Raw genomic sequence first — 22583 nt, 5'->3', positions numbered from 1 at the left:
CACGTGCGCCGGGACCGAGCCCCGTCGGGCGACAGGCCCGCGACGCTTCACCCAGACGTCCGTGCCTCTCCTCCCGTCGTCCTGACAGTGATCCATTTCCTCCCCAAATAAAATCCTGCCATGTAAAAGTCGGACTCATTTTAACTTCCTTAATCTTTCCGTGTTTTGAGAGATATCTACTTAGGTAGGGTGAGAACCTGGGATTTAAGAGAATATACAGAATTCACAGAGAATAATTTTCTTGGTTTTCGTCAATTTTTGTTCACAAAATTAGGAAGCAGCCCACAACACTGCACAGCTCTCCAGTATGCCTGCACACTTCTTAAAGACGGTAAAATAAAAGGCTATTTCTAAGTACTGGAAACAACCGCACACCGTATCAAGAAGGTGCCCCAAAGTGTTGCTATCACCACAGCTACCCGGAGCTGACCCCGCCTCACACCGCAGGGACAGCAAGCGCCTGCGATCAGCCTGCCCCAGTGCGCTTGCAGGTGCTTCGTTTTTGCCTAAGTGGAAAGGTGAGGCTTATTTCCTTTTTAAAATCTCAAGCATCTGGTTGAGGCAGAGTGACCAACTCTATCAAAGAAATAAAGACCAACTTGCTGAATACAAAAATGTTTAAAAAGGAAATTAATATACAAAGGCAGTCTCTAAAGGAGAGGGTTTCTTTTAGGTCCAAAACTTAAAAGTTTATTCACGAATGTCTTCTTCCAAAACATCTGAGATCAGTGGGCATTTTTTCAGAATTACATGCAAACCAGTCCAAAAAGTGAAACTCTGGACGCTTCAGTCCTTATCAAAATGCAGCTGCCCCTCTGCGTCATCCTGCTGTGTATCCAGAGATCCACCAACCGCTGGTAGAATGTATTTTTTTAAAAAATCCAGTTGCTGAATGTGGTGGTGCAGTTTGGGACCAGCTTGGACTACACAACCAGACCCTGTCTCAAAAAACTTTAAAAAAATGATCCTAAGCACTAAATATGTACAGACCATTTTTCTTGTCATTATTAACTACAGTGGAAATTTCTGTAGCATTGTATTAGGTGTTAAAAGCAAACAAGATGACTTAAGGTACATGAGAGTGTATGACTCAGTTGTATGCAATATTAGGCCATTTTATATAAAGGACTAAAATAACTTAAATTTTGGTATTGAGCTGGTGGGGGTGGCTTGGAACCAATCCTCTGGAATGCTGAGGGACAACTGTAACCAAAATGGTAGAAATTTCTGAAAGGATTTCATTTTAAAAAATTATTTCTAGGGCCAGAGATGTAGCTTAGCAGCACAGTGCCTACCTGGCAAGCATTGAGGCCCTGAGTTCGATTCCTGGAACCAAAAAAATGTTTCTAAAGTTTTAACTTTAGGAGTATCAATGAAAAAAAAGGCAGTTAAAAACAAATACTAGCTAACTTACTTAACATAGATTGGAAGTCCCCAGTGCAGATTTTCAATTTTTCATTCATTCTGATCAGTAAAACATCTGTATAACTACAGGAAAACATTCATTCTTTGTTTCTCTAAAGTCATGTTTATTAATTGCTTTAAATTTATAATTTTACATATAAGATAAAGGAAATTTTCAATGGACTTGGAGCTGGCAGTGAAAAGAAGCTAGACCACACAGCCACTTATATACCGAAGGGGTTTGTGGAGTACCACTTTCTGATGTCTCTGTCTGTCTTGGGTTTTGAGACAGGGTCTCCCTGCGTATCCAGGCTGGCCTTGAGATCCCAGCCACCCTCTCGGCTCAGCCTCTGAAGCGCTGGGATCACAGGTGTGCGCCACCACACTCAGCTCAACTCTTCTGATTTCTGAAAGTACACAGTGAGAATTAAACCAAGAATGACAAACATGAAGTGCGGTATCACTTCTTCAGTACATTACTTGATTTCTCTCCTTACACGTGTGAAAATTCTTCACAGTTTACAGTTATGACTTCCAGCCAGTGGGGAGCAATACAGCAATTTACAACACTTGAACATCTGTCCTGAATCCTGTTTGATGACCCCCCTTTTTTTTCCTCATCAAAGCTTTTCACTGGCTTTAAATGGACAAAAACTGAAAGCTCTCACTCTTAAATCAGGAACAATACGAGGATGTCCACTGTCATCATTCTTGTTCACTACAGTTCTAGAAACACTAGCCAGAAAGTTAGACAAGAGAAAGAAATAAAAGAAATAAAGATAGAAAAGGAGACATTAAATTGTTGTTATTTGTGGATGACATGATATTCTACATAGAAGACCCAAAAAATTCCACCAAAAGACTTCTAGATTTAATAACCAAATTCAGTAGTGTAGCTGGATACAAAATCAACACTAAAAAAATCAATAGCCTTCCTTTACACAAATAACAAACTCACTGAGAAATTAGGGAAACCACACCTTTCACAATAACATCGAAAAAAATGAAATACTAGGAATCTAATGGAGGAAGTAAAATACCTTTACACTGAAAACTACTCTAAAAACAGATATTGAAGAGGATATCAGAAAATGGAAAGATACCCCTTGTTCTTAGGTAGGAAGAATGAATATAGTGAAAATAGCCATACTTCCAAAACTGTTGTAGAGATTTAATGCAATCCTAATCAAAATAGTAAAAGCATATCTCACAGAATTAGAGAAAACAATCCTAAAATTCATTTGGAGTCAGAAGAGATCTAGAATAGCAAAAGCAATTCTGGGCAACAAAGGCAAGACAGAGGGCATCACAATCCCTGACTTGAAATTATACTACAAAGCTACAGTGATAAAAACATTATGATGGGCTGGGGATTTAGCTCAGTGGTTCTGCCACCTGCCTCACAAGTGCAAGGACCCGAGTTCAATCCCCAGTAATCCACCCCCAAAAAATCATGGTACTGGGGAAAACAAAAACAAAAAGACCTGCAGGTTAGTGGAATGGATTAGAAGACGCAGAAACAACTCCAAACATACTCAGCCACCTCATCTTTAACAAAGGAGCCAAAAACCTTTACTGGAAGAAAGATAACCTCTTTAATAAATCGTGCTGGAAAAATTGGGTTTCTACATGCCAAAGATTAAAACTAGACCCGTATCTTTCATCATGTACTAAAAAATCAAAATGGCTCAAAGATCTAAATATTAAGACAGAAACACTAAATCTGCTGGAAGATAGAACAGGGAGCACTCTCAAAGACATTGGTGTTGGCAAAGATTTTATGAACAAAACCCAGTCACACAGAAAATATCACAAAGAACCAACAACTGGGATCTCATCTTATAAAAAGCTTTAGCACAGCAAAAGAAACCATCAACAAAGTGAAGAGACAACTCACAGAGTGGGAAACAATTTTTACCAGCTACTCCTCAAAAGACTAATCTTTTGCTTGTTTGTTTGTTTGTTTGTTTGTTTGTTTTTGGAGACAGGGTCTCACTATGTAGCTGAGACTGACCTGGAACTCAATATGTAGCCCAGGCTGGTCTGAAACTCACAGCAATCCTCCTGCCTCAGCCTCCCGAGTGCTGGGATTACAGGCATGTGCCACCATGCCCGGCTCTAATATCTATAATATATAAAGAGCTAAAAAAAAAAATCAGATCCCCCAAATTTAAAGACCCAATTCAAAAATAGTCATCTGAAATAGATACTTCTCAGATGAACAAGTACAAATGGCAAATAAATGAATGAAAAAATGTTCAACATCACTGGTTACTTAAGAGATGCACATTAAAATAATGCTGAGATTCCATCTCACTCCAGAAAGAATATCTATCATGAAGATATTGGCCAATAACAAATGCTCATGAGGCTGTAGGGAAAAGGAATCCTGATCCATTGTTGGTAGAAGTATAGACCAACAACTGTGAGAATGAGTGTGGAGATTTAAAAAAAAACAAAAACAACTAGAGGTTCCATTCGACTCAGCTATTCCCCTTCTTGACACCTTCCCCAAAGAGTTAAAAGCATCGCACCACAGCAATATGTGCACACCCATGTTTATAATGGCACAGTTTATAATGGCTACATCTTGTAAACAGCCTAAATACCCATCAACCAACAAATGGATAAAGATTTTTTTATTCAATGGAGTACTACTCTGTCATAAAAAGGATAAGCTTGAGACATTTCTAGCTAAATGGATGCACCTTGAGATCATATTCTTAGTATATGTGCTGCGGAAGTGAACACAATGAGATCATATTCTTAAGTGAGATAAATCAGACACACGTGTGTAAATACTGCATTGTTTCTCTGGTGTGAGAAAATGAAAATGGAAATAAGGTGTATAATATGTATATTAGGTAATGCAATATGCATAATCTGTACACATATGAATACATAATATACAAATGTAATATATCTTGAGAAATGGGAAGAAAATGTTCAAATGAGAAGGGGAATAAGGGAAGAGGGAGAAAAAAAGGAAAGAAAGGACAAGATGAAAAGAGAATAGAAAGAAAAAACGGAAACAAAATTTTTGTTAAATAAGGAGGGAAGAGGGGCCAAAGGGGCAGGGGATAGTGAAAAAAAAGAAGTGAGATACATCATGTACAGGTACAGATCCTCTATGATGACCATTATCGTTATGCATATCTAAAATGTACAATAAATGTTTTGCTGCAAAAAAATTTAATAAACTGCAAGTAGATCAGGGAAAAAAAGCAAAGTGTTTTTTACTGGCTTAATGAAGAAAACATAACAGATTTTAAAATGTATAAAAAAGCACCAAGTGTCCTGTTAATATTATGTAGCTACTAAGGAAAGGTTTTAGTAATGGTGGCTATCACTGATGGGGCACCTGCTAGGTGGCAGGCACTGCTGTAGGTACTTAATACATTATCTCAGTGTTCAGAATTTACAAGGTAGAAGCTGTGTTATTTACAACTGACTGATAAGGGGAATGAAGTTGGCTGCAGAGCCAGGCCTCCTTGTCGCCAAGTTCAGATATTTGCTCTTCTACTTAGAAACTGTGTAACCTTGGGAGAGTCACCCAACTTGCCACTACTATGCTTTAGGTTTTCCAATCTGTAAAGTGAATGCAAAGCCAGGCTCCTCAAGATTACATTAAAAGTAAAACAGGCATGGTGGCACATGCCTGTAATCCCAGCACTTGGGAGGATGAGGCAGAAGGATCTCTACTTTGGGTCCAGCCTGGGCTATACAGTGAGTTCAAGGCCAGCTTGGAATAAATATTGAAACCTTGTCTCAAAAAATAAATAAACAAATGCAAAATTACGTTAAAAGCACCTTTGAAAACGTGATACAAAGCTCAACAAGAATTCTATAAACAAGTGTCTTGTAGCCAATTAAGCAATTCAATTCAATCCTTGTCTAGCAAATTTACTACCAAATTGAAGAGGAAATAGGAACGAGAGAATGACAAGAAATTCCTGGTATCTCTCAGTCTGCTCTTGCTGTAGCCATACTCTTTTGTCACTCATCAAAAAGTCCTAGCTCCTTCCGGAAAAGACAGGTTCTGATATCCACAGTTGTTCTGGGCCTCCTACTTGTTGGAATGAATCACCAAAAGACATCCAAACTGCAGAAAGGCATCTGATATTCAAATTCCGGAAATAAGTAAAAATTTTTCTGATACAAAGAACACTTAATAAACAAGAGCACAACAGAACTCAAATACTTAGTTTTTCCTTTCAACTAGGCCATAACAAAAAATTGATGACCTCTTTCCTAAATACTCCACCTTCTGTACCCAGAAATATAAAATGTTTCATACAGTTTATATTACCTTAATAAAAGATTTTTTGGGTGTTTTTTGTTTTGTTTTATTTTGTTTTTTTGTTTTGTACCAGAGATCAAACTTGGGTCCTTGCACTTGCAAGGCAGGTGGTGGAACCACTGAGCTAAATCCCCAGCCCAATAAAAGTTATTTTAATATAGTAGTGTGCCTTCTATATCAATTAATACTTCTGCTAATATCAATTCTACTGTTCTACTAAGATCAGTTAGTACTTCTAATAATGATTTGAAGCTCCGAGGAACTTCAGCATCTGTCCACTGGGAGGTTGAGGCAGGCCCTTGATTACAAGTTCAAGGCCAGCCTGGACTACATAGCAAGTTCAGGGCCAGGCTGAACTACAAAGGGAGACCCTGCCTCAAAAATAAAAAAAAAAGTATCTCTCCGCACCTTTTATATGGTTTGAATAATGGGTATTCCATTTGTCAAATAGTTTCTGATGCTTACCACATATCAGGTGTTCTACAGCACTAGATTAAACACAAAATAGCAGGATTTTACTACAGCGATGAGAACAGTGAGCAGGGGAAAATTTAATTCATCCAAATACTCTTAGGTTAAAAGCTGTTGCTACCTTTTAGACCGTATACAGGTAGGTCAAAAACTACCTAGGCTGTCAGAAGTAAAATGTTGTGAAATTTTGAGCACTTTATCTCTTCCAAGGATGTATTTTAAATACAGTCTCAGGGCCGGGGACGTAGTTCAGTGGCGCCACATCTGCCTGCAAGCAGATGAGTTCGATCCCTGGTACCAAAAAAATAAATAAATAAAACAAAATAAGATCTTACTTCATCATCAAATTTGGGATGTTCCCAGTAGATGAGGAGGGTAGGAAGGTCTCTCTTTACAAAGGCAGACTCACTGTCAGCACTCACTTGCTCTGTCCAAAGCCAAAGGTCTCATCACAGGGAGCAAACAAATCCAATTTAATGTCAAAAGGTCGAAACTGCCCAAAGCTTTTCTAAGTCACAAGACCCCACACAAGCCTTTCCATCTAGGAAAAACACCGGTCCCAATACAACATTTTAATAAACTCAAAAACCAGTAACTACAGTGTGTTTATCTGCGCATACAGCAGGGTTGGTGAGAGATAGTCCCCATTATTAACCCCAAAGAACTGAATCAGCTGAGTAACAAGAAAGCTGGATTCACTGGATGAGGAGCTTTTTGGATTTGGTTTGCTTTAGGTTCCCCTAAGATCCTTTACGAGGAATGTTGCGAGTGTGTGAGGGCAACTCCAGCATCCGCGGTGGCCTGCAGCAGCCCCCGGCGTGTCAGAGTGAGCCCCAGCTCAGGTCTCTCTGCGCTGTCCCATCAGATGACCCTGCTGCGGCGCTGCTGTTAGGCGGTCCTTGCTCTTGCACTCTCACCCCAGGCACCCCTGGAATCGTGAAAACTCTGGTAGCTTGGCCTCTACAGCCTGCCCCTGCCTCAGATCCACTTCAACATGTCCAGTGAAAACAACCGATGCACAGCCCTCAGTCCCCAGCCTTGGCTCCTCGGGCCACACCCATACCCTGCCATGGCTGAAGTCTGCCTGTCGGAGAGCCCCCCTCAAGCTCCCTGACCTCTCCACTGCGCCCATCCCCACCACCGACCCACAGAGCTTCACAGACCGGGGTCTAGCACGTATGACACGTGCGCTGAGGTCACGAAACACACACTGCCTCCGAGAGACTGAAAGTCTGCGTTCTCAACACAGGGAGGTTCCCCGAGCTGCACCCTACAACGAACCATGAAGTAGGAGTGTTAAGACAGGGTGGAAGAGGCGACACAAAAGTCTCTTCCCTCTTTCTGCAGCAAAGTCCCACGTCTAGGCACAGCCACAGATACAAAAACACGGCACCTGCCTTTTCCATTCCTTCTTCGCATCTTGATTCAACAACCTGGATCTAGCAATCTGGGTTCCTGCTGCTGCTGGAGACCTTGTTCCAGAAATACCTGTATTTCCTCTCCGTCTCCACTGTAAAAGGCCTCCTGCTTGGTATAGGCAAAAGGGCCACAGATCTCCATATTCTTTGGCTCATTTTGTACTTCCCGGCCTTTTGTTCCCAAGCATGCACGCAAAGAACTCCCTGTATGTAAAATGAGACCCTAACCCAAATGACTTTCTAGAGGTACTGTCCTTACCTTCTTCCCCAAACCACAAACTTCTTATACTCGCATGGTCACCGTTTTTTTGTTTGTTTTTTTGGTACCGGGAATCTACGGCAGGACCTTGCACTTGCGAGTCAGAAGAGGCGCCGCTGAGCCCCTGGCCCTGGTCACCCTAATTTTAAGTGGTGTCATCAACGGCTCACAGCAAACTTACTGACTTTTGTCTTTTGAAACTCATATTTTCTTTTCATCAACTTAAAAAATCTTCTGGGTCTGGTGAACTTGGGTCTTCTTTCTGCCTCCGTCCTCCTCCCTCCAATTCTCTAAGTGAAGAAACTCTGCGAGCAGAAAAGGAGAACTAAAAAAATCTGCTTTTCCTTCTTTCCAAAACTTTCTGCCTTTCTGCCTAAAAAAGCAGGTATTCTCACAAAGCTGAGGTTTTCCAAATGGCTTCTGGGGACAATGGCAGTGAGTAGTAATCAAGAATCAGAATCTGACTTATTAGGTACTTCTGAAAAACATGGCCAAACAGATAAATTGGACTGAATAAAAATCAAACTTTTGAGCTTCTAAAGAAACTACTAACAGAATGACAAGACAACCCAGAGAAGGGAGGTTTTTGGAAATTATTTATCTGATAAGAGTCTTGTGTCTACTACATATACAGAGACAAATCTTTTATCTCAGTTTTCTTAGAAGCCAAGTAACTCTATTATTAAAACTGGTGACACTCTCAATAGACATTTTCCCCAAGAAGACAATGTAAGTGACCAGCAAAGCTAACAAAGCTGGTGCATGCCTGTAATCCCAGCACTCAAGAGGGTAAGGATTGCAAGTTCAAGCCCAGCTTGGGCAACTTAGTAACTGACACCTTGTCTCTTAAAATAAAAGTAGAAAAGGGCAGGGGCTATAGCCCAGTGTAGAGACCCAGGGGCTCAATCCCCAGTACTGAAAGAAAAAAGAAGAAAAGAGAATGCTCAACACCCGCAGTCATTAGGAAATGCAGACCTGAGCCATAAATAAGAGGTACCATGTTATACCCACAAGGGGAGGCTGTAATAAGAAGAGGCCAAGAGCAAAAGGACAGAGAATGACAACTGTCAACAAGTAGGTACAAAAACCAGAAACCTCCCTCATATACTGCTGGTGAAAATATGAAATGGTACAGCCACTCCCAGCAGTACAGTTCGGCAGCCCCTCATTCCCAAGGTCAGACAGAGAATCCCCGCCGGCCCCGCTCAGGTGTATGCCCAGAACGACAGCGAGACTCCAACAGGTGTCTGCATCCCCTGCTCACTAGCGGCATTACTCACGACAGACAAAATGTGGGGTGAACAGAAGAGTCCAGGGTAGCATAGCCACAGAATGGAACAGCGCTCAGCCCTAACAAGGAGCACACACCTGATACATGAACGCACTGTGAACGCAAAAGAGGACAGCTGTAATCCCAGCACTTGGGAGCTGACACAGGAGGTTCTCTGCAAGTTCAAGGCCAGCCTGGGCTACATAGTGAGTTCAAGGCCAGCCTAAGCTACTAGTGAGACCTTGTTTCAAATGATAAAAAAAAAAAAATTTAAAAAAGGAATTAAGATGTGTTAAGTACATGTACAAATAACTCCCTACAACGAATTATTACTATGAGTATGAATAATTATGAACTGCGAATATACTAACAAAAATTAAAATAAAAAAGACAAAAAGAGTCACTATATGATTTCATTTACATGAATCATCTGGAACAGCCGAATCCAGAGGCAGAGGTTTCCTTGGCCCAGGGTAAGAGATGGGGAATCACTGCTTCATAAGAACAAGGTCTCCTTTGGGGAGGCGGAGAATGTTTGGAGCCTAGAGGTGATACATGTACAACATTAAGAATTCTAAAAATTATTAAATTTTACCTAGATATGGAAGCACCTACATGTAATCCTAGCACTCTGGGAGGCTGAGGCAGGAGGATGCCATGTTCTGGCTCAGGCTAAGCAATTTAGCAAGATCATCTTAAAGTAAAAAAATAAAAAAGTGTCACGCATAGTGGTGCACGCCTGTGATCCCAGCACTTGGGAGCAGAGGCAGGAGGATCGCCTGAAGTTTGAGGCCAGCCTGGGCTACACAGTGAATTCAAGGCCAACCTGAACTACAAAGCGAGACCCTGTCTTAAAATCACCAATAAAATAAAATAAAATAAAATAAAATAAAATATAAAATAAAATAAAAAAGGGAAAGGGCTGGAGATGTAGCTCAGTGCAAATGGCATGAGTTCAATCCCAGTACTGGGAGAAAAAAAACCTTTCAATTTTACACTTTAAGTGGGTAAATCTGTGATATCTGAACTTCACTTCAATAGAGCTATTTTTTAAAGCCAGTATTACAATTTGGAAAATTTCACAGCAAGTTCCAGACTGGCTCCTCTTGAAAAAGCTGTGTGATCAGACCTGACGAGCTATGGCATTCCTCACGGAAACCAGAAGTCGGAGCTAAAAGTGGCCCTGGGCCCCATCTCTGCCACTGCCTAACTCTTGAGCTCAGGCAAGATACTTCTTGGTCTCAGCTTCTCTATGAAAGAAAGATCACAATAGTGTCTGTGCCATTGGGCTGTTATGAGGAGCCATAAAATAATATGATTAGAACAGCAGGAGCTCTTTTCTTCTTTGAGGCAGGGTCTCACTATGAAGTCCAGGCTGGCCTCAAACTCATGGCAATCCTCCTGTCTCAGCTTCCCTCCCAAGTGCTAGAATTATAGGCATACTCCACCATGCCAGGCTGGGAGCTGATATATGTTTACATTTTAACAATATACTTTTATAATCAGAAACTAACATAAGGATACTTTATAAAAGAAGAAGAAACTCTAGGTTAAAACGTCTGGGGGCTGGGGATGTAGTTCAGCGGCACTAGCCCTGCCTTCCAAGTGCAAGGTCCTGAGTTTGATCCCCAGTACCAACAAAAACCCTTCTGGAAGACCGTCACAAAGCTCTGGTGAGTGGATACAGTGTCACAGGCTGAGACATCCACAGCCACTCCTCGGCGTGCAGTCAGCAGCCACCCATCATCCAGACTGCTCTTCACAGCAGAGTGCACGCCGCAGGGCGGCACCCCCTTGCCTGGAGGCCACATCTCTTGCTCTCTGGACCAACCTCCTCCCTGAGACTGCTCCAGCCAGACCAGCCACTTGTGTCCAAGACACAAATTTATACCATGAAAGATGACTGAGTGCCCTTTTCTTTCTTCTTGTTGATAGAGGTAAAATCCACATACAATAGAATTCACCATTTTAATGCCATTCTAGTCTGCTCACAGTGTGGTACAGTCAAGAGCGCTGTCGAGCTCCAAGGAGCTCGGCGCTCACTGGCAGTCATTCTCGGATCCTCCCTCGGCCCTGTGCAAAATCCTACACTGCGTGGCCTTTCACGCCTACCTTCTTTCAATTAGCAAGCTTTCAAGGTTCACCCATGTTGGATGTCCTTCCTTTTTATGGCTGGATAATACAGTAGGCCCTTATTATCCACAGTTTCACTCTCTGTCGTTTTAATTACTGGTGGTCAACTTTGGTCTGAAAATACTAAATGGAAAATTCTAGAAATGAAGCTAAAATTTCAAATTGCGTATTTTCTGAGGTGCAGGACTGAATCTCCTGCGGTCCCACTCCAGCCTGCCTGGGAGGGGAGCCCTCCTCCGCCTGGTGCACCGGCACTGCACGCTTTACTCCGCCACTTACAGGCTGGCCCCGTCGCCAGACTGCCTGTCACGGCACTGCAGGCTGGTGCCCAAGGAGCTGTCGCGTGCAGCCAAGCACTGTGTCACTACAGCCATGCGGGCGCCTACTTTATTACCTTATTTTATTTTATTGGTGTTTTTAAGACAGGGTCTCATTTTGTAGTTCAGGCTGGCCTTGAACTCACTATGTAGCCCAGGCTGGCCTCAAACTTGAGGCGATCCTCCTGCCTCTGCTCCCAAGTGCTGGGATCACAGGCGTGCGCCCCCATACCTGTGCACCCCATCCCACAGGCAGAGCTTGCTCATCACAGAAGGTGACTGAACCGGGCATGGTGCCACATACCTGTGATCCCAGCACTCATGAGAGGTCGAGGCAGGAGGATCACTGTGAGTTTGAGGCCAGCATGGGCAACGTAGTTGTGTTCAAGGCCAGCCTGACCTTCATAGGGAGACCCTGTCTCAAAAAAAAGTAAAATAGTGTAAGATATTTTGAGAAATATCTCTTGCAGTTGTAGTTTATTCTATTACAGAATAAAGTTAGCGGTAACTTCTTTATTTTTGTTGGTAATCTTATTGTGCCTAGTTAACAAGTAAGACATCACTCTAGGTTTACGTGTATGTACAGGAGGAAACGGAGGAGTCTCAGACACCCGCTGGAGCCCCGGGCCATCCCCTTGGGTGAGGCACTGTACCACCCTTTATGTAGCCAGTCAGCAGCTGGTGGCAGTTGGTGGTGGTTTCCATGTTCGACTGCTATGGAGAGCTGCACACTGTCTCTTACCTGTCTTAGACCAAAAACAAGCTTTCATTTCAGTATCAAATCAACTCTTCCCCAATTTAGCTTGGCTTAAAGCACTCACCTTTCTCTGGAATCCATAGCTCTTTGGCTGAGGCAGCAAACTATCAGCACACATCAAAGTTCCACAACCTAACTTAGGTTGTTCTTTGCTTAAAATGATTAGCATATAAAAGTTTAAAAGAATTCGCTGAAGTCCAGATTTCAATTTCCTTAACATTTTTGGCACTGTCGTTACCTTTTTGCCTGGGTTATTCCAACAGCCACAGTTTAACTGGTCTTACTGCCTTTACCTTGTCCCCATAGGCTGTCTTACTCTAGTGGCCTCAGTGATTTATTACAACAGAAGCCAGAGCAAGAAAGTCCTCCTGTTGAGACCTCAGAATAAAGGCCGCGGCCTGTTCCGTCACCCATGAGGCCGTGCAGCCTGTCCGCTGTCCTTTCCCACCATTTTCTCCCAGTTCTTCCCTCGGATCTGGCTCCCCCTTTCCGCTGCTGTCACAGATCACAAAGACCTCAGCTTCAGGCCTCCGCATGGGCTGCTTGCTCCGTCCCGGACAGCTCAGGGCTGGGTCTCTCATGCCTACCGCTCAACTTTCGCTTTCTCAGTCCTGCTCTCATCACGGCCACTGAAACCCTCAGGCCCCAGCTCTCAGCAGCCCTCCCAATTCTTATCCTGCTCGACTTTTTCTGAACAATAATCATTACCTTCCGTAACATCGTATTTACTTGTACTTGCTGTCTATTATATACCCCTTTCTCTACAAGGAAAGGTAAGTGTGCTGTGACCACGGCTGAGAACAACAGAAGACCACCGGGAATTTGCATATGCCCCGGCAGTCTGCATGTGCACACCTGCAGGGAACAGCCCCGGTGAAGGGCTGCCTGTGCTCAGCCAAGCTGGTCAGCCTGCCTACGTGTCTGGCCAGAGGAGGAGCGGCACATCACACCGCAGGACACTGTTCCACCTTAACTACTGGATACGGTGTCAAAGTGTACAAACCATGTGTACTGAAACCTGCCAACACAGTAGATCTTAAATGTTTTCATCACAAAAAAGTGATTTCGTATGTGGGGTGTGCTAGTTAGCTCAATTTCACCATTCTATAGTGTATACATATTTCAAAACAACATGCTGCACATGGTGGATACTTGTACTTTTTGGCAGTTAAAAAAATAAGTGCCAATGTGCTGGGTATGGTGGTGCACGCCACCATCCCAGCACTCAGGACACTGAGGCAGGAGGATCGCCATGATTCTGAGGCCAGCCCAGGCTACGTAGTGAGTACAAGGCCACCTAAGCTACATAGCGAGACCCTGCCTCAAAACAAACAAACAAAAACAGCAAATTCAATGGTAGGGACTTTCATCGTTTTGCTTTACTCATCTATTCCCCAATGCCCTGAAAGGAACACAGCACGTACGTTGCACTGAATAAAGGGTTCCTGGATGACAGGCACTGGGCCACTGTGATCCATCAGCACTGAGAAGAGCTGCCACTATGGCCTTGGCAGTTTCTCAGTTGTACCTGGCCCATCTCACTCCTCTCCTTGCCTGCAGAACACTGAACTTGTGACTCTTCTTTCCCTGCCCCTTGTCATTTACTTCCTGCTATCATATTAATCATTTCATTAGTATGATACTCAAAAAGCCCAAGTTAAAGTTACAGTCCATGGAAATTACCCCCTGCTCTTTTCCTTTTGCTCCAGGGATAATCCCCTCCTGCATCGCAGAATCTGCACAATGCTTCTGGAATAGAGTACTCCTATGGTGTTCTGTCAAACGTGTGTGTGCGTGTGTGTGTGTGTGTGTGTGTGTGTGTGTGTGTGTGTGTGGTCTCCTTAGACCCCACTGCAGCCAGGGCTGACCACTGCACAGGAAGGCCCGGCTTCTCTCTTTCTGCCCCTGGCATATGTTCCACAATGAACACCGCTCACTGAGGTGACTCTGATGACCTCTAAAGGGCACCTCTGCATGGCTGGCTCTTCAGCTTTAGTCCAGAAAAAAATGTAAGGCCCTATTTTGAAGGTGGAGACTTCACAGCTGCCCAGATACCTGCGCCCACCCCACAGAGACTGAACCCACGACTTTGTACATGCTGGGCAAACACTCTAGCCCTAGTCTGCATTCCAGTCCTTTTTATTTTTTACTTTTGAAACAGTCTTACTAAATTGCCCAGGCTGGCCTGTAACTCATGATCCTCCTGCCTCAGTGTCCAGAGTCACCTGGATCTCACCAGTGTGCCACCATGCCCGGCCCTTTGTTCTTTTAAACACTTAAACAAAACTGCCCTATCTTTCCCTGAGCTTGAGTTTTTGGTGTGGTAATGGTAAAAATGTTCTTTCAAATGAAGGGCACAAGTTGTACAAAATGTCTCCATTTTGCTGCAGTTGCTGTCTGAGGCATCACATTTGTTGCCTAAGTATGTAAACTGATCAATCCCAGGGACTGAAATTCCTTTGGTCTTTCCTGTTTGAATTCTGTTCAGTTTTATCCTTCAGTGACTCATCTTAAATTACATCTTAACTTGTAAGCCCCCTCATTCCTTTGGGGAGTGGATAGAAGCACGATTTTTTTTTAAACCAAACTCTTCCAGGAATGTTTGCCCTTATTCATATTCTGTGAAATTTTGCCATTCTCTTCCCCAAACAATAAATGCACAATGGCAAACTTGTAGTAAGAAACCCCATCACCAGTGGTTTCTGTAATGACCTGTGACGGTTCATAAACAAAGAGCTGTTCCACAGCCTGGGCAAAGGCTCCAGCCCAAAAAGGTGCCTGAAGAACCCCTCCCGGTTGCACAGTGTCGCTTACGATCTTACTTGCTCTGAGCAGCTGAGCAACTGGGTCTACATCATGTGGGGAAAGAAGAAAACATGAGGAGAGGACATGGCCCTGGGGGAAAAGAGCAGACTGGCGGGGTGGCTATCAATGGAAAAGAGCGGGAATTCTTCCATTGTAATAAATGTGTGTTGGGGGAGAAGGTATTATGTAGCAGTTTTGAGAAAAAAAATCTGATAATGTCATAACCTTAAATTCACTGTTATTTTATTTTATTTTATTTTTTGCACGGGGAATCGAACTCAGGGCCTTGTGCTTGCCAGGCAGGCACTGTACTGCTGAGCTACATCCCCGGCCCCAAGTTATTTTACATTAGGAAGATCATATTCAGGGTTATGCTTAAAAGATAAGATCTTAAGCAGATATCTTAAAAACTATCATCTTTGGGTAAAACTCCAAGTATTAGAATCAGAAATATTGTATTTACTCAGCTGTGCTGAGTGCCCAGTTACCTTTTCTTTGGAGGGCAGGCCAAAATTCCCAATCTCTTTACCAGGGGATCTTCATTTGCTGTGATTGTGGAAGCTCTTTCTTCTTAATTCTGTTCAGATTAAAGGAAAAAAAAAAAAAAGGAAAGAGGATGAAATAGTGGATAAAGTAAATCAGAAATCTAAACCTAAACTCTTACGTAGTTAGATGTTCCAAAACTGTGGCATGTGCTTTGAGACATAAAACTTAAAATTCAAGGCACTTTACCAATTCTGCAATAAATGCAATTCATTCTTCTAAATAATGAATTTAACTGGCTATATTTACAATAAACTAAGAACAAATGACTACTCAATAAATACATAGACTCAGCCTCCTGGGGCTTAAAAATTATGGTGTGTAATTTGCCCTAGTGAGTCTTTGCTTAACGTTCAAAATAGCTACAGTATTTAGAAAGCCTGATCCTATGAAGCCTGTCAGAATCACAGGTTTTAAAACATGCACATACTAAATAAGAATATTGAGTTTGCTCCCCTTTATTATTTACCAGTCCCCTCTATTATCTACTGTGACTAGACGTGCCCCAAAGCCTCACGCGGTCATAAGTGGGGCTTTCCCAGAGGTGGCTGAATCTAGAGTGTGGGACTGATTCATGGTGCACTGCTAGGCTCAAGGACACTAGGATTAAGGGTGTGAGTGCTGCCTGCTCTAAGGCGTCTTGATAAGACAAAAAGATCAGAAAGACTTTGCGGGCTTGCTTTTGCTGTCTTCTGGCCACCGTGCACTGGTTCTCCTCTGCCATGCCTCTCTTCCATGTGCCACTCTGCCTTGGAGACAGCCAGCTATGGACTGAAACCTCTGTGAACTATAAGCCAAAAAAAAACTTTCCTCCTTCAACTCTGGGTGTTGGGTATTTTTTCTCAGCAACAAGAAAAGTAACTAAGACAATAATTTTTAACTCTTGACTCAAGAAACGAAACCTCAATTAAGCCATCTTCCTAAAACGATGCACTCTACTGCCGTCATAGTTGTGTACACACGCTATGTTGTGTACATCTGGACACATGTACATATAAGCGTTTTGGGTAAAATGTGGGTGCTATTTTAATTTGGGAAAGAACAGGGAGGAAAGGAGTCAAAGGACTGGAGAGGAACGAAGCAGAGGGAGAAATTAAGCTAGTTTTCAGCTTTGACAAACAGGAGAGAGAGCAGCACATACAGGCGACAAAACAGCTTCAGGGCAGACGCTGTCAAAGTTTAATCACAGGGCAGGCTGATTTCCTATGGAAAATCCACCGAACACAGTCCTCTTCCTAGAGTCTCCACAGGCTGTATGTGGGCACACAGCAAGGGTGGTGGTAAGAATGTTATTTCACTCCCCTTGTATTTTCAAATACGGAGATGGCAATCCAAATATTTCTATGGCTTAAGAACCTACGATACTATAAAACACATCTGAAAGTCAATGCCTGAAGTTTTACACCATGTTTTGTACATGTATTCATAGTTATCTTTAATGGCTTTTAAATGATTCCTGGATCATATATTTCCCCTCTCCCTCTTTAAAAAGTTTGTTTTATTCACCCACAGAATGTTACCCAGTAATGCTTAAAATCATTCTTATAAGTCAGATGTTTCTCTTCTCCAGGTTTCTAACTTGCCTATCCTTAAATTTTTCTCTTATTTCCATTTTAGTGTCCTTTTCTGCCTTCTGGTAAAAGTATATTGTGTAAGAAGTCTGTCTTCAGCCAAAATTCATTCTTCCGCAGCCTAAATCCTTTAGACATGCAAAAATCACTGACACCAAGCTACACAGTACCACAACAGTATGAGCGATGCAGATGGAAGGCTGAGATGCTCTTTTGCTTCCAGCAGGGCTGCCCTCAAAGCAGGCTGGAGGTGAGCCAGGAGGGCACCAGGTTGGGCTCTCCTTGGTCTGATTCCCTAGGAGAAGCCATGCCCAGCTTTCTATCACACATTCCTGCTCCTTCTCCAAGGTACCCAAGGAAGTCACCAGCTGCTGGATCCATGTGAAATCTCCAACAGTCTTGGCTTCGAAAGAATTTCCCATCTACCAGTCAATATACTTTAAATATGCTTTAAAGGAAACTCTGTTCTTAGAGAAAAACGGTAGTGGCAATTACTAAAAATAGGTATTTAAAAAGCAAGAATGTCTCTACTTAGAGGTCAGAGGTCTTTACTAGGAAAAAAATGTCATATTCTTGTATACATTTTGTCATTTGATCTTCAGAAAACTCTGTTGTGATCTCCATTTTACATGCGCAGAAAAGACTAAAAGGTCATAATTTGCTCCAGATGACCTAGAAAGAAATAGTTTGAAGTTGGAGCTAGAATCCAGACCTTAGTTCCCTTTCCAATGCATGAAACTGCCTAACCAGCAACTTTATTTTGTTTTACAAAGAGACAGAAATAGTTGAAGATATACTGGGAAGATTTTCTTAGCGTTATTTCATTAATTTATTTGTACTTCATCTCTCATTCAATACTATGTAGCAAGCATTCAGTAAGTATACTTTGTGGGGGGGTTGAGACAGGGTGTCACTGTGTAGATCAGACTGGCCGTGGACTCGCTGTACAGCCTAGGCTGGCGTGGAACTCATGGTACTCCTCCTGCCTTAGCCTCCCAAGTGTTGGGATTACAGGCATACACAACCATTCCTGGCTTCAGTATGTATAATTTTTAATAAGTTATTTTAAATGATGATCAGTTAGAGGCAGGAAAGAAAAGAAATAGTAAAAAGGGTCAGAGTTTAACAGTTCTCCTACGTCCTGAGAAGTACAGGCAGGAGGAGGGTGCAGGAGACATCTTCCTCTTGGAGGTGCTGCCCTGTCCCCTTAGTACGCAGTTCCAACCCCCACGCTAAGTCCTGTTTGTGCCACAGGTTTCCAAAGTCCACCCTATAGGAAGAAACAGTCAGCAGAGAAGAATGTGCTACAAGAGAGTGAGTCTGAGTCAGCCCAACCCAGGGACAGAGTGGGAAAGTCTGCGAGGGGTGAAAGGCGCTTTTGCTCAGTCCCCAGACACCCAAAGCACTTCCTGAGCAGAGGTTCTAGAGCATCCCCAGGGCAGATGCACCTCTTGTTTCTTTTCAGTTTTTCTTTGGGCAGTACTGGGGGTTGAACTCAGGGCCTTGGCACCGAGCTTCCCCAGTCCTCCTCCCCCTTTTTAAAATTTTGAGCCAGGAATTTAGCTCAGTGGTACCGCCACCTGTCTCACAAGCGCAAGGATCCGAGTTTGATTCCCGGTACCAAAATAAATAGATAAATAAATAATAAAATTTTGAGATAGGGTCTTGCTAAAGTGTCCAGGCTGGGGTCTAATTTGGAATCCTCCAGCTCCGGCCTCCCAGAGTGCTCGAATTACAGGCATGCACCACCACATCTGGATCCAGGCCCATACATTTTATATTTTAAAAAGCGGCTATGTATATGTACCAATTTCCCATGATGAATGAAATTACATACTGCAAGAATGTACTAATAAAAATAAATATTTGAAATGGAAAAAAGCAGGCGTCCACCAGATTTTGTTATGAAAGAACACAATGCAGGCCAGGCATTGTGGCTGATCCCGATTAATCCAGAACTTGGGAGGATGAGGCAGGAGGATTGCAGTGAGTTCAAGACCAGCCTGAACTACACAATGAGACCCTGTCGTAAAACACCAAAAGGCAGCAAAACAATAATAAAAAAATAAATAAGACCCTTGAGAACACTCAGGGATTAAGAAATATCCCTTTATTTGCTTTAAGCAGAGAAAGCCCCCACCTACTGTTATACTGACAGTGATGTATTGACTTTTACTGGAAAGATGGCTTATTTTGTAAGAGCAACATCTCTATGTCCTTTTAAATTGCTAAGAGCCTTGTGTAAGTTAAGCCATATCTGTATCATCTTTTGTTACATAACGCTGTCAAAACTACAGCATACACTTACGATCCCAGTACTTTGGGAGGCTGAGGCAGGGAAACTCAGCAATTTACCAAGATTGTCTCAAAATAAACGTTTTAAAACACAGCCATGGATGAAGTTCAGTGTGGGAGGTCCTGGATCCAATCACCAATTCCACAAAACCAATTAAAAACTCAAAAGACCTACAAACTGCGATGAAGGAAGAAAAAGCTTTATCCTGGAGTGGGACAGTGTGAAATTTCTTCTCATTTCTTAAGCCTTCTTAACTTCAGGGTGGGAGCAGGGCTCCAAGTTCTCAGGCAGCAGGAAGGAAGGAGAGCTGTGCAGCCGGGCCTACAGGGAGCGCAATGTTCCGACTTCACTCTGCCCGGACTGAAGAAAAACTGAAACCTGGAAGGCGGACTCCAAGCTCTCCATTCCACCCACAAGAAGCCTGAAAGCTAAGAAGTTTTCCCAAGTGCCTACTGAGCTGGGACAAAATGTGGAGGCCAAGTCTAATCCACCTTCTCTGCCCTACACCTTACTTCACAGGCCGGGCCTTCTCCCCACGCTTCCAGGCCGAACACAGGGCCTGTGTGCCTAGAATAGTACACTTTGCTTTGTTCTCTTCTCCATGGTGATCCTGGGGGGAAAATATGAATTTGTTGCTTATATATATATTTTTTTCTTTTTGTACCTGGGATAGAACTCGGGACTTTGCACTTGTGAGGCAAGCAGTGGCACCACTGAGCTACATCCCAGGCCCTGTTGCTAATATTTAAAAACAAAGAAAATTCACATAACATTCCCAATTCCTGGTTTCTCTGGAAGAGACTAGAGCTCTGGCGCAGGGCCGGCTCTCCTGCAGGGGACTCGAGGCAGAAGCTGTGCCCAGGCGGCCTGGTCAGTGGGCACGTGTCCTTTTCCACCTGGCTGCACTGCTGAGCCAGCACTGTTTTTCTAAGTCTCTCCCCCAAAATGAAAAACTACATCCCCAAATTTTAAAGCAGGGTATATGTCATATTCTCCAGAAATATGTTAAAGTGATACTTAACTCCCTTTCTTCTGATAAAAAGCTAGAAAGAAGAGTGGGATCTTACAACTGTATATTCCATATAATTTCACATATTGCCTCATAAAGATACAAACTAAGTGACATAATAAGTGACATAGTAAGTGACATAAATGCATTTTTGTGATATATTCTTTTCGTAAGTATATTCTTTTCTTTTCTTTTCTTTTCTTTTTTTTTTTTTTTTTTTTTTTTTGGTACAGGGATTGAACTTGGGTCCTTGCGCTTGCAAGGCAGGCCACCGAACTGCTGAGCTAAATCCCCGGCCCCATCGTAAGTATATTCTTTAAGTCTCAGACACACACATACACACAAACATATACACATCCATGCATCATGAGAGGCCTTGCAACAGGCTTCCTAAGTAGTAAACCTGACCAAGATCAGCATACTTGCTAAAAGAGTCACACTGCATGGCATTTACTTTGGACCTGTCACTTGGCCATGCCCTTACTGCAGTTTCTCATCACTGTAACTGCACGCACGTGTGAATTCACACAGACTCAGCAGTGACTGGCTGTCTCAGTCACTTTCCTCATCCCTGGGACAAAATACCCAACACCAGTGACTTAGAAGAGGAGATGCTTATTTGGCTCACAGTCCAGAGGTTTCTGCCCGCGCACAGTCAGCTGGCCCAGGGAGAAGGGGGTGGTGGAGGGTCTGGGAGAAGAAAGTTACTCGCTTCAGGGCAGACAGGAAGCAGAGAAAGTAAGCGAGGAACCAGAAGGGAGAGAAACCCTTCCAGGCTAGGGCCTGGCTCATTTAGACCTCCTAACAGCAATCCAGGCACGGCCCCCATGACCAGTCACCTCTGGAAGCCCCGCCGGAGTGCCGGGCTGGGGAAACCCAGATGTAAGCCCTGGCAAACGGTCCGCAGCCCGTAAAGATGGCTTCCCTTCTGCGTCCCAATAGTTACTTCAGTACAATCACTACGCCGCTCCAACAAAACACTGGTGTGGACAGAAAAACACGAGGCCAGTAAGTACAGAGTACAGGATGACACTGATTACAGAGCAGTTTCCTAACTGGGAGGAAGCCCTTCTAAAATGTGAGAAGCCGAAGCCGGTGAAAAATCAATGGCCGGTTCTGAGATTATCCCACTGACCGAAATCTGTCCTGACCCAACCTTCAGGGACCGAGCCCGAGCTGAGGGGGCTCAAGCCCACCCTCACCTCTGCTCGTGCCCCGGTGTCCCCGGTGTCCCCGATGTGCTGGGCCCACCCGCAGACCTGCACTGCGCCGGCCCTCTGAGGAGGAAGCGCTCCTGGGTGGCTGCCTGCTTCCAGCCCTCCCGACCTTGGAAGTCCACGTCCTACCGGACACCCGTCTTCACATGACGACATTTTACGCGAACCACATCCGGTGATTCTGTGACATAATCTTTGTTAACGTAAATACTTCAACTACTGCTCATTTAAATGTCATCTTCCAGCGGTTTCCGTTAAAGTTCTCTCTAAATGGAATACAAATGTGATCATATTTTATTTGGTACAATTAAATAAAGTATACATTTGGAAGTTTTGTTTCCGGCAGTACCGAAGGATGAACCCAGGTCTTTGCACTGAGCTGTATCTTCATCCCTTTCTGATTCTGAGACAAAGTCTTGCTAAGGTGCTAAACTGCCCAGGCTGGAGTTGAACTTTCCGTCTCCTGCCTCAGCCTCCCAGACTGCTGGGATGACAGGTGTGTGACACACGCCTGCCTCCATCCTGGCATCTTCCTGCTCCCGGTCCAGCCTAGGACTCTGGTTGGGGGACTTCCCCGGGTGACTTCCACTGAACTTTAGGGTATCACCCCGAGCAGCAGGGAGTAAGACACAGACATAATTGGCCAAGTATTACATTGGCCTGTTCAATTTGAGATGCTACTCAAAGACAGCAGTGAAGATTCTGTTACACCCAAGCTAGAGGAATATGGTCTCAAAAATTAAAGAGTCAACTCTGGGTAACAACTTGTTAAAATGAATATTCTTTCTTTTTTTATGATACATATGCTTTTAG

The 22583-nt window shown here is 43.4% G+C and overlaps 1 protein-coding gene across 3 annotated transcripts in view; it reads right to left on the bottom strand.

Annotated features, from left to right (window-relative positions):
• Atxn7 (ataxin 7) overlaps nucleotides 1-22094 on the bottom strand; it is a 103615-nt gene extending 81521 nt beyond the window's left edge. Inside the window, exons 1-3 of one of the 3 annotated variants that reach the window (XM_019204920.2) lie at nucleotides 21813-22094; nucleotides 21393-21533; nucleotides 15623-15711 (exon numbers count right to left, since the gene is read on the bottom strand). The gene's annotated coding sequence lies outside the window, so the exon portion shown is untranslated. Of the gene's footprint in view, nucleotides 1-15622; nucleotides 15712-21392 lie in introns of all 3 variants that reach the window. The other 2 variants (XM_010606573.3, XM_010606574.3) reach the window with 2 other exon arrangements.
• Nucleotides 22095-22583: the final 489 nt, after the last annotated feature.

The sequence above is a fragment of the Fukomys damarensis genome, unplaced genomic scaffold, assembly GCF_012274545.1.
Source record: "Fukomys damarensis isolate Sample0158 unplaced genomic scaffold, DMR_v1.0_HiC HiC_scaffold_28, whole genome shotgun sequence".
Lineage (NCBI taxonomy): Eukaryota > Metazoa > Chordata > Mammalia > Rodentia > Bathyergidae > Fukomys > Fukomys damarensis.
Note: the sequence above shows the minus strand (reverse complement) of the source record. Positions and strands in the feature narration are given on the sequence as shown.